This window comes from Drosophila teissieri, chromosome 3R (assembly GCF_016746235.2).
Source record: "Drosophila teissieri strain GT53w chromosome 3R, Prin_Dtei_1.1, whole genome shotgun sequence".
NCBI classification, from domain to species: Eukaryota; Metazoa; Arthropoda; class Insecta; order Diptera; family Drosophilidae; genus Drosophila; species Drosophila teissieri.
In genome coordinates this window covers 137,087-149,203 of record NC_053032.1, presented here as the reverse complement: position 1 = coordinate 149,203, position 12,117 = coordinate 137,087, and the positions used below count along the sequence as shown (strand labels likewise).

The 12,117-nt window shown below is 39.4% G+C and overlaps 1 protein-coding gene across 8 annotated transcripts in view; it reads right to left on the bottom strand.

Annotated features, from left to right (window-relative positions):
* The window catches only part of LOC122620870 (unconventional myosin-VIIa), a 1,106,244-nt gene that overhangs the window by 1,032,763 nt on the left and 61,364 nt on the right, over positions 1-12,117 (bottom strand). The window lies entirely within an intron of this gene.

The following is a 12,117-nucleotide window of genomic DNA, read 5'->3' as shown; positions in this document are numbered from 1 at the left end:
ACCCGTTACTCAGCTAGTGGAAGTGCAAAGGAGAGTCTTCAGCACTGACAGTTTTTAACGAATTGTGGGCGTTAGAGTGGGCGTGGCAAACAATTTGTTGGCAAATCGATAGAAATTTGCAAGCCTAATACAAAAATAAAAAAATATCAAAACTTTTTCAAAAGTGTGGGCGTGGCAGCTTTGGGCGGTTTGTGGGCTTTAGAGTGGGCGTGGCAACGCGAATCGACAAACTTGCGCTGCGTCTATGTCTCTGGAGTCTGTATGCTTAGTCTCAACTTTCCACCTTTTGTAGTTCCTGAGATCTCGACGTTCATACGGACAGACAGACGGACAGACGGACGGACAGACGGACATGGCCATATCGACTCGCTATTGATCCTGATCCTGATCAAGAATATATATAACGGGTGTTTTTTTAGAGGTATAGAACTTTAAATTGCAATAAAACAACGATGGATTATTCGATTGACATGAATTTTATTGACATGAAAGATAATCTTGTGGCATTACATTTTAAATATGATTTTTGGCATATGACCGCCACGGCTGGCTCGGATGTAGTCCAATCTGGACGTCCAATTTGCAATGACTTTTTCCAACATATTTGGCCGTATATCGGCAATAACACGGCGAATGTTGTCTTCCAAATGGTTTAGCGTTTGTGGCTTATCCGCATAGACCAATGACTTTACATAGCCCCACAAAAAGTAGTCTAGCGGTGTTAAATCACAAGATCTTGGAGGCCAATTCACAGGTCCAAAACGTGAAATTAGGCGGTCACCAAACGTGTCTTTCAATAAATCGATTGTGGCACGAGCTGTGTGACACGTTGCGCCGTCTTGTTGGAACCACAGCTCCTGGACATTATGGTCGTTCAATTCAGGAATGAAAAAGTTAGTAATCATGGCTCTATACCGATCACCATTGACTGTAACGTTCTGGCCATCATCGTTTTTGAAGAAGTACGGACCAATGATTCCACCAGCCCATACAGCGCACCAAACAGTCAGTTTTTCTGGATGTAACGGTGTTTCGACATACACTTGAGGATTAGCTTCACTCCAAATGCGGCAGTTTTGTTTGTTGACGTAGCCATTCAACCAGAAGTGCGCTTCATCGCTAAACAAAATTCGCTTATGAAAATCGGGAACAACAGCAATCTCGTTTTGGGCCCATTCGACGAATCTACGCCTTGCTTGATGATCCTTTGGTTTCAATTCTTGCACGAGTTGGATTTTGTAAGCACGCAAACCAAGATCCTTCCGCAAAATCTTCCATAAAGTGGATGGACACAGATCCAATTCCTGTGCTCGATGGCGGATGGACTCATTCGGGTCTTCCTCAATGCTACGCTCTACAGCAGCAATAGCTTCTTCTGTACGCACCGTACGGCGTCTCTGGGGATGCGAGTTATCAATAAGAGTAAACGCGGTGCGAAAACGGTCCATGGTTAATCGAATTAACTGCTCTGATGGACGATTTTGTCGACGATAAAATGGACGTAGTGCGCGATACGTATTCCGCACAGAACCATTATTTTCGAAATAAAATTGCACTATTTGCAAGCGTTGTTCAGGCGTGAGTCTATTCATGACGAATTGCCAAACCAAACTGAGAATAAATCACTTGACAGCTGTTAAATCGGTCGCCATCTTGAACAGTAATGCCAACTTAAAGTTCTATACCTCTAAAAAAAACACCCGTTACTTTATATGGTCGGAAACGCTTCCTTCTGCTTGTTACATACTTTTCAACGAATCTAATATACCCTTTTACTCTACGAGTAACGGGTATAACAAGAGAGAACGCTATAGTCAAGTTCCCCGACTATCTGATACCCGTTACTCAGCTAGTGGAAGTGCGAAAAAGAGCCTTCAGCACAGACAGTTTTTGGCGGTTTGTGGGCGTTAGAGTGGGCGTGGCAACATGAATCGACAAACGATCTCGACAGACGGACAGACGGACGGACAGACGGACATGGCCAGATCGACTCGGCTATTGATCCTGATCAAGAATATATATACTTTATATGGTCGGAAGTGCTTCCTTCTGCCTATTACATACTTTTCAACGAATCTAGTATACCCTATTACTCTACGAGTAACGGGTATAATGATTAGTCAGTTCGATTCCTTGATTAATGACTTCTATTACGTGGTTGAGTTCGCTTATTTGTACATTATTTTTAGAGATGTCGGCTATTTGTTGTTGTAATTCTTCCCTATCTTCTTGATGCATGGTACCGAATACGTATTTATAAATTGTTCCTATAAAGTTAACAACACCGCGTTTACTGCGTTTTACAATCCTTATACCGTTCATTTCTCTGTTTAGTTTTTCTACTAGATACTGAATTTGTGGTAAGTTATTAAAAGGTTGAGTTTGTTTGATAAGTTCTTCATAGTACTTTATATTTTCTGATTTAGTTAAGTTAATAGATAAGTAATGATATTCGTGGTTTATTGGTAAATCTATTGATCCGGCTTGAAGATTAGGTAACCATTTTTTGCCTGGATGGGGGTTACTTCTAGGTATTGTGTGATAATTGTCGATGGGAGGAATAACATGATTATCAAGCTCAGGAGTAGGCCTGGAATAATCGTTATTATATTTACTCTTATCAATTTTCTTTTCTTATTAAACTTGGATTTATAGTGTATTATATTTCTACTTCTATTTGTTTCTTCGAAATGTTTATCATCTATTTGTCTTAAATTTCCTGTCTTTTTGAATGGGTTAGTTGTTTTTGATCTAACTAAAGGGGATTCTCTAAAGTTGGTGTCTATGTTAAAGTCATGTCTATTTTCATTGAGTTTGTCAATTTTGTTTACTTTATTTTGTTGAGTGTCATAACCAGGGGTTCCTGCAAATATGAAGATGTTAGCTGGAGTTCGACCGGTTGCATTATGCTTGTATATGTAAAGAATTTTTTCTAATTTCGTGAATTGGTTTTCGGGTTCATTTTCGCTTGTTATTATTCTTAATTTTTCATTAACAGTTTTATGAAATCGCTCAATGTCAGAAATTCTATTTTTACTTGTTATATTGAGAGTCACTCCTTCTGATTCTAACCAGAGTTTAAGTGCGACGCACATGAAAGCGGAGTCTTTGTCGGCTTTTATTTCTGTGGGTTTACCCATATCGTTGAATATGCGTAAAAAAGCTCTTTTAGCTTCAAGCCAATCTCTACTGTTTACTTCTATTTGGAATAAATGTCAATACATGATTGGAATTGTTTATTGTTTATTAAGTAAAAATCCATGACATACTTGTCTCTGGGATTGAAGATTTCTGGGGTTATTTCAAGGGTTAATTTTGTGTTTCTATGTTCGGTTTTGGCGATGTTACAGATTTCGCAATCGTTTATGATATTTTGAATAAGTTTTTGATAATCAGGGTAATAATAAAGTTCTTTGAACTGAAGCGTGAGTTTCTCTATACCAGGGTGTAATAATTCTATATGTGTTTTGAGAATGATTTCCTTGAATTAGGCGTATGTTTGAATGTCTATTAGTTTACTACTGGTTTTCATAGTTTTAGTGAAGCTGTCGGGACTTATGATTTGAGTATACGCATTTTAAAAGATTTGAAAGTCGATTTCGTTAGGGAAGTAAATAACACATTTTTTAGTGCAGAAGTATTCTTGAATTAGATCTTTGGCAAGGGTATCAGTCATTTCTTTATAACTGATTTTTATTCTGATTTTATGGAAATATTTTATTATCTGGACGTCGTCTTTTATGAATTCGAATTGTCTGTTATAATAATTAAGAGGTTTTTCTGTTATTGAGATGTGCACTATGTACAGTAGCTGCTGTGGAAAAGGAAACTGGGTCATCTTCTCCTAGGAAGTTTTCCTGAATTTGGACTCTAGATAGAGCGTCAGCGACGTGGTTTTCTTTTCCGGGTAGATATTGAATATTATAATCGTATTCGTTAAGTTTTATCTTCCATCTCTGTAATTTCATATTGGGGTCTTTTATGTTACTTAGCCATACAATTGGCCTATGATCGCTTAATATGTCGAACTTTCTACCGAATACGTAGGACCTGAAATATTTTGTTGCCCATACTATGGCTAATAGCTCTTTTTCTATTGCCGAATAGTTAAGTTCGTGTTCATTTAAAGTTCTGCTTGCATAGCAGATAGGTTTATGTTCTTGGGATAATACAGCACCTATTGCTATATTACTCGCATCTGTTGTCAGTGAAAATTTATTTTCGAAGTTAGGGTCTACTAAGATTGGATCGGACGTGATGAGTACTTTTAGTTTTTCGAAGGCGGACATATAATCATTATCTTTTGTGTTAATTAGGGTCGTAGGTTTTGCTATTTTTGCAAAATAGGGAATGGGAATGGGAACTTACGGTAAAATCCGCAGAGTCCAAGGAAAGATTTTATTCCTTTTATGGTTTTAGGAATGGGGAAATTAACAATTGCCTTTATTTTGTTAGGGTTCGGTTTTATACCGGTTTTATACCGTATAATGTGACCGAGAAATTCTGTTTCCTTCTTTAGAAATTCACATTTATCGAGTTGCAATTTTAGATTAGCTGATCGTAGCTTATTAAATACCCTTTTTAATGACATAATATGTTCCTCCAATGAAGTGGAATAAATGATAATATCATCCAAGTAAACTAAACAATCTTTATAAATTAAATCTTCTAAAAGATTGTTCATGCAGCGTTGAAATGTTGCTGGTGCATTTTTCAGACCAAAGGGCATACGAGTATATTTATAATGTCCATGTTTTATTGAGAATGCTGTTTTGGGTATTGATTGTTGGTCCATTTGGATTTGATGGAAACCTTTAGCTAGATCAATGGTTGTGAAGTATTGACAGCGTCCAAGCTTGTCTAATATTTCATCCATTATGGGAATAGGGAATTTGTCGTCAATGGTTATCTCGTAGAGACTTAGATAGTCTATGACTAATCGAAATTTTGGTTTACCAGAAGCATCGCTTTTCTTTGGGACGATCCAAATTGGAGAACAATATGGGGATTTAGATTTCCTAATTATTTTTTGTTCTATCAATTCGTTAATTTGTTGGGGGTACTTGGGGGTACTTATATTGTTTTTTATAGATAGGGTCTTCGTGTTTTGAATAGAATGTTCGATCGTAATTGTGAAAGTCAAATTTTCACCTTGAAGAAGGTTTTCCTCAGATCTAGAAGACTTGGGATACTCATAGGTAATTTTGATCTCTTCTGAATTAGACGGTCTGGGGCACTCATTGGTGATTTTTGACTCATCTGGTTTTAAGTGGGGTTTCCGCTTAATTTTCAGGAGGGTTTTCTCCTTCTTTGGGGTTTGTAGTGGGGTTTCTTCTGGGTTAGATGACTTAGGGCACTCATTGGTAGCCTTGGACTCATCTGTTTGGATGTGGTCTTACCACATTTTGAATGTATAGCCATTTATAGTGACTGTTTGTTTTGAATAATTAATTTGAGTGTTAGTTGGCTCTAAATAGTTTCTGCCTAACAGTAAATCATATTTTTCTGACAAATTGTGAATTTAAAATGTTTGATTAGTGGGACAAAGTTTGCTTAACTGCAATGAAACGCTTTGGTTCAATGTTATAACGCCATTTATAGTGTGGACTTTTATTTTAGAAGGTTTGATTGGGAAATTAAAGATACTTTGTTTCATAGTGTTAATAGACCAACCAGTGTCCACTAAGCATTTGAGAGTAATATTATTGATTTTAATTTTTAGGAATGGGTTTCAACATCCTCTGAGTCGCTTTCTGATTCCGAGGCTGGTTGAAGAAAATGTTCGCATCCTGTGTCCATTTTGTATTGAGCACTAGCATTTTCTCTCTGTCTTTTGGTAGGAGGGTTTGGTGCACTATTATTTCGTCGTTGAAAATTTAAATGATTCTGAATTCTACCTGTATTTAGTTTCCCTTGCTAACCTCGGATTTATTTCGGCTGGTCTTGAGTTATTTGGATCTGTGTGGGATTTATTAATGGAATAATGGGGAGAACGAATCGTTGGTTGGGATGGGTGTTTTTAGTTTGGTTAATGTTTGTATGTTTATGTGAATTTGGGTTACATCTTGGCTGACTATCGGATGTTTTTGAGACTGGGTCTTCGTAGAGACCATCTTGTTGGGCGGTGCGATACAATCTTCCTAGTAGTTCCTCCAGGGATGTCTGGGTCTTAAATTCCGTGATTAAGGCGTCCCTTAGAGTTATCCAATCATTATGCATTCCGAATTTTTCTGCATCTCCGGTAATCTGAAGTTCGGTGGCTCCAAATATCATCGCCTTCTGTCGAACGTCGTTTGAAGGGTATAGGTTCAACAGGTATTCCATTCGTCTGATGAACGAGCTGAGTTTTGATGGGTCTCCAGCGAATGGTGGTACTTGGCGTATTTGCCGAAGTAATTGAGAAAGATTTTCTGCTGGTAGCGCCATTTTAGTTAGTTTCTGTTCTTGTTTTTGTTGGTTTACACAATAGTAGCGGTCGCACGTTTGATTTTTAGTGGGCTACTGTTTTTATTCACAGACTGAGATTTATGTCTTAAGTGAACTGCACTATTTTCACTTTTTGTTAGCTGTATGCGGTAGGTTTGAGTATTGTGTGTCAACCATCGATTATTTTGGCATTTTTGTTTTTACACTTTTATCAATCGTATACAGAAGGTTTGGTGTCAGCCACCGATTATACGTAGTTCTTTTGCGGATAAAAAAAATTAATTGTATTACGATTTTATGTTCACTTTAGCGCCGATTCGCGTGGTTCAATTTTAAAAGATACGCTTGGTCGTACAAGAGTCTTTTGTCACTAGATTGATACCGACTGCGCCATTTACGAATTCAGACCGAGAGTTTAATACAAAAAATAACACGGTTGGTTTTTTATTTATTTATAAACGTTTTATTAATTCCAATAAAGGAAGAACTAGAGCCTTTGGATTATCACTATGTTAGATAATGGATTTCGAAGTTGAAATGGGCTTAGCAAAGCTATTACAATTTATAGCGTACTCAGAACTAAACTGCCTTATGGGGACTTGTTTGCGTTTATATAGGCAGATTGGAATAGCTTAAGAGCGAAGTTTAAGAGAATTAAGTTATAAATGTTTATTCTACTTTGAAGAGAGAAGCTCCCGAAAAGTATAAGTAATTGGAGAATCCTGAGACGATTGCGTGGGCGGAAGTTTTTGTTATTTCAGTTGGCTCGCCAAGTGGTCAAATGTTTACGATTTCTTATTTCAGTTGGCCTCGCCAAGTGATCGAATGACGACGTTGGCTCCCCACAGAGTCTAGACTTTGGAATATGGTGCTGTGCGTAAATAACAGCTAAGCTTAATCGAAGGGCTCTTGATATTTGATTACATTTTGTACTTAGACATTAATGTGTGTGTGTGAGTTGTTACAATAGTGTGTGTGGTTTTTTACTTAAACATTAATGTGTGTGTGTGACTTGGGGAGTTGTGGGTGTAGAATGGATATGTTATTATATAATTTTAATAGATATGTTTTTAGTTTGTAAGCGTTTCAAAATACGTTTTTTGTTTTTTTAAGTGTATCCCTCTAAATTTGTATGCCTTATACACTATTAATTTCGATTAATTTAAACGAATTATACTTTTATAAACAATATGAAAAACGGAAATGAAATCAATAAAATATAAATTTAGTCTTCATAATGTGCTGTTTTTCTGGGTTCTGCTCGCTACGAATTGCAACGGCTAGCTCAGAGAATCTATAATGTTTGTGATTTCCTGTCCAAGCAGAAAACAGGGTTTCAGACTAAGTAAGTTTTATTGCTAGACCACTCGATAATGGACTACTACAGTCGCCGTTTGCTTTGCACCGTCGCTCTCGTCGCTTTTCGTCGTTCTCAACAACGAGCCCCGTACCGGCTCGAAAGAGACCTAGGTTGTTATGTTGCCGGGGCCGAAAGGTGTGTCATCCGTTAGGTAGAACCAGAGCTCATCCCAGAACCACCGTTGCAAAACCCGGAAGAGCACGTCTGTTATGACCGCTCCTGTAGCAGGACACCAACCACTGACTCCACAATCCCTTCTGACCACGCCAGGTCCTTGTGTTCTCCTGTGTCCCGTGGATCTCTGCGTTGCTCCTCTCCATCACTTGCAGTGACCGTCCTTGTATGTCCGCTTCAACACTCACTTCTTTGTCCTCCCTCCGACTGATTCCTTACTGTGGTCCACAAATGTCCCGTTAGTTCACGGTGCTTCCTCTTTGTGCTTGTCCAAAGACCACACCGTTACCGTTCGACCTCTTTGCCCTTCCCCGCCTCGAGGCCTATCCAGCTTTGTATTTAAACATCCCGCCTTCCTTTGAAGTTCAACACCTTTTGTGTCTGGAAACTCCACCGAAACTCACCACGAATTGGCGGCCGGGAGCTCCACCATGTATGGATGGCCCTTAATGCTCTGGGGTGGCTGGCCCTGGACCCAAACCCCGGAGGCCAAATTGTAGCTGCACCGCGCCTGCGGTAGCCTTGCGAAGTTTGCCGGTCCGCGTGACTGGCCCCGCGTAACCTCCCCTCGCGCTCATCCATGGCTGCTGCGGATGACACACACCTTTTTATACCCGTTACACATAGAGTAAATGGATTCGTAAAAATGTATGTAACAGGCAGAAGGGAGCGTTTCCGACCATATAAAGTATATATATTCTTGATCAGGATCAAGAGATTAAGCATGCAGACTCCAGAGACATAGACGCATCGCAAGCTTGTTGACCCATGTTGCCACGCCCACAAACCGACCAAAACGGTCAGTATTGAAATTTCTCCTTCGCACTTTCAATAGCTGAGTAACGGGTATCAGATAGTCGGGGAGCTCAACTAAAGCGTTCTCTCTTGTTTTTCATTAGTCTTGTAAATTTTTATCGATTTTCAGAAAAAAATTTTGCCACGACCACCCATTTTTTTTCAGAGCTCAGAGCTGGGCTTACTAAGTGGAGAACGTCACGAAACTTTATCGGAACCCATGTATAATATCAGATAATTCCGAGCTGTGCTTACTAAGTGGAGAGCGTCTTAGCAAGCTTAATCAGAACCCCTATATTACCAAGTATTCTGTCAGGGTTAATTATATTTGCTACAGTTGCTAATATCGGCAACTAAAACGGATTCGGAGCAATCCAATCAATCTGTTGTGGAGGGAATAAAGTTTGGAATTTCTAGAAATTCCGATTTGTCTGCGCCAGTTTCACAACCAGTGGTTCCACCTGCTCCGATTAGTTTACCACCACAGGAAAATATTGAGTTCAAACTACCTCATTATGGGAAATTTGACCCCTTTTTCTGGCCAAAATTAAAAACTCCAAAACGGATAGAGATATTTAGTTTGTGTTTTTTGTAATGGTATTGGGTTTTGTATTGGGCGTGGTACCGCCCCTTCTATTTTTTGCAGTTTATAACTCCAGAACGAAGAAAGATATTTAGTGTTTTTTTTTGCATTAATTTGCACTAGACCATATCGATGCGTACCCCAAAAACTGTAGGCGTGGCACCGTCCCTTATATTTATATTATTTATTTTCGTAAAGGCTTTCTCTAATTTTGTATGCTTTTTTCAATCTTAGCAAAAACAACTGATTTCGTGATAGTGTTTGCATACTAAATTATTTTACAGAAGTTTACAACAATAATAACAATAAAAAAAATAACAAAAAAATTCACCAACCGCCTTGTTTAACTCCCGTTTAATATAAGATTACTCTGAATTTGGAAAAGTAGGGTTAAGTCTAAAATCTATAATTTCTCCCAAAATCGGAAAAGGGGTTTTTAAATTACAATAATCTGAACAAGAACTAAATAAGCTACAACATGAGGTACAACATGGTCTGGGCTGCGGGGTCCGGGGTGCGGGACTTGCGCTGCGTCTATGTATCTAGAGTCCGTATGCTTAATCTCAACTTTCTAGCTTTCGTAATTCCTGAGATCTCGACTTTCATACGGACGGACAGACGGACATGGCCAGATCGACTCAGCTATTGATCCTGATCAAGAATATATATACTTTATATGGTCGGAAACGCTTAAGGAAGCAGAAGGCTGCCTGTTACATACTTGTCAACGAATCTAGTATACCCTTTTACTCTACGAGTAACGGGTATAAATACTTTTGTAAAGCAACTTACATTTTTATTTAACTACGGGTACAGCACTAGTTTTTTTGTCTATTGAAGGTGGCAAAATCTTAATAGAAAGCCCACTGATTAAAATACTTTTTTACAGAATGGAAATTAACGCTTTGATTCCAAAGATATTAGAACTTTTGTAACGGAAGAAATACTTAACGTAGCACATTGTTGTTATTTGTACGCGTAACTGCTGTTTTTAACAGCTGACGGGAAATAATGGACCTTGGACCCCAGCAAAGCGGAGAGACCTTCGACTTATGCTACCGCGCTGCCAATTTCGTGAGCCAGTTCCAGGCGTACCTAAACGGAAGAGAGAATCCACCCGCTGTCTTATTCAAAGGGAGTCGTATTGCTTTAGGCACCGCTGGCCACACTTTGCTTCGTCTGCTCCGTGACTCATCACTATTTCTTCTACGATCACTTTTCAGTAGATATTATATATTGGCGCAAAAATAATAAAACTACCTCGCCACTCCGTCTTTTTCCTACTGGGCGGTCACGTTTGGACGGCCCCAGCAGCTTAGTTTGGAGTCCACCGCTGCATTTGATAGTCCTTCGAGCCGGATCTTCGAGCAATTGCTTTCGACAGCTAAGTACATATACATATTCGCCGCCGTCGGTTTGCCGACCGCCATATCTATTTTCATTTCCTTTTGGCCGACAGGTTTCCATCGTTCGTTCTGCTCCATGTATATAGTTACATATTACCAACTCCTATTACCAATTCCTAATTCCAATTGTGCAAATGTACCATACATACATACACACACATCTAACTTCAACTAGAGTAACAGTGTATTCACACTATGTTTAATTTAGACTTTACAATCCATTCAGTCTAACGGTACTCAGATCAAATTATTGTTTCGGCTTCCCACATTTCAACCATCCCGCGTACATTTCATTCACTTTCTACATTTCAACATTAGTTAGCTATATTTAGATCGATTTACCATCCTAACTTTTACTTTTCAGTCACTTTAACGGCACTCGAATCGATTTACTGGCTTGAGTACTAGGAAGCGAATCAGGAACGGCCTTAAAGGATCTTAAGGGCACAATTCAAGGGTGTTGGAATGTTCTGGAACACTACCAGGTTTCCACAGAAAATTGAGATTGCCTCAAGCTGCCAATATCACTCTCTCATTATGGGAGCAGTCTTTGAGCAACAAGTCCGAAATCGATCTTATACTTCCGGCCCACAACACACAAAGGAGCACAGGAACCCACAGCCTAGAAGGGTTAACTCCTTTGAGACGTGATCTCTGCTCCAGAGAGCCTCATCCAGTTAGGCTTTGTCCCCGTTTTCGCCAGATGACTCAACCACAAAGCACCATCCATAAAGGCAGAGGCGATTATGTCTCATTTATTTCGCTAAAGGACATAATCGTCGGAAGTGCACGAGCAGACACAAGGGGCCGCCACAATACGTTGCTTCATAAAGAAAATCCTTATACTTCCATTAGCCTAGCGCAGGGTCACAATCCTGAACAGCCCATCCTAAACACTTATGTTATTTCGCCTCCAATCGGCAGGGGATCCTTTTAGGAACGGCTATTGTCCAAGTTTGTCAACTCGGAAAATATTTTCCCCGACGTGGTCTGATAGAAGGCACTTTCATTTCTGAGAAGCTTGTTTCTGCTAGCAGGAACGCATGCAAAGGCCGAAGCTATTTTAGCCTTTCACTCTAAGCTCAGCTGAATTTCGTCTCCGCAGGCTGACAGCAAATGAGCGAACACTCCTGAAGGCACTTCCGTCAGACCACATACTTTCAGGTAACTTCCTGGATATTGAAGAGTTGAGCACCACCAAAACTCTGGGAATACGGTGGAACGCTTAGGTAGATGAGTTATATTTTGTATCAACTGAGATCATTGTAAATGCAAATTACTCCAAACGCGAAGTACTATCGCAAATCGCAAAGCTTTTCGATCCCGCTGGATGGCTGTCTCCCTTTGTGGATAAGACCAAGATCCTAATGCAG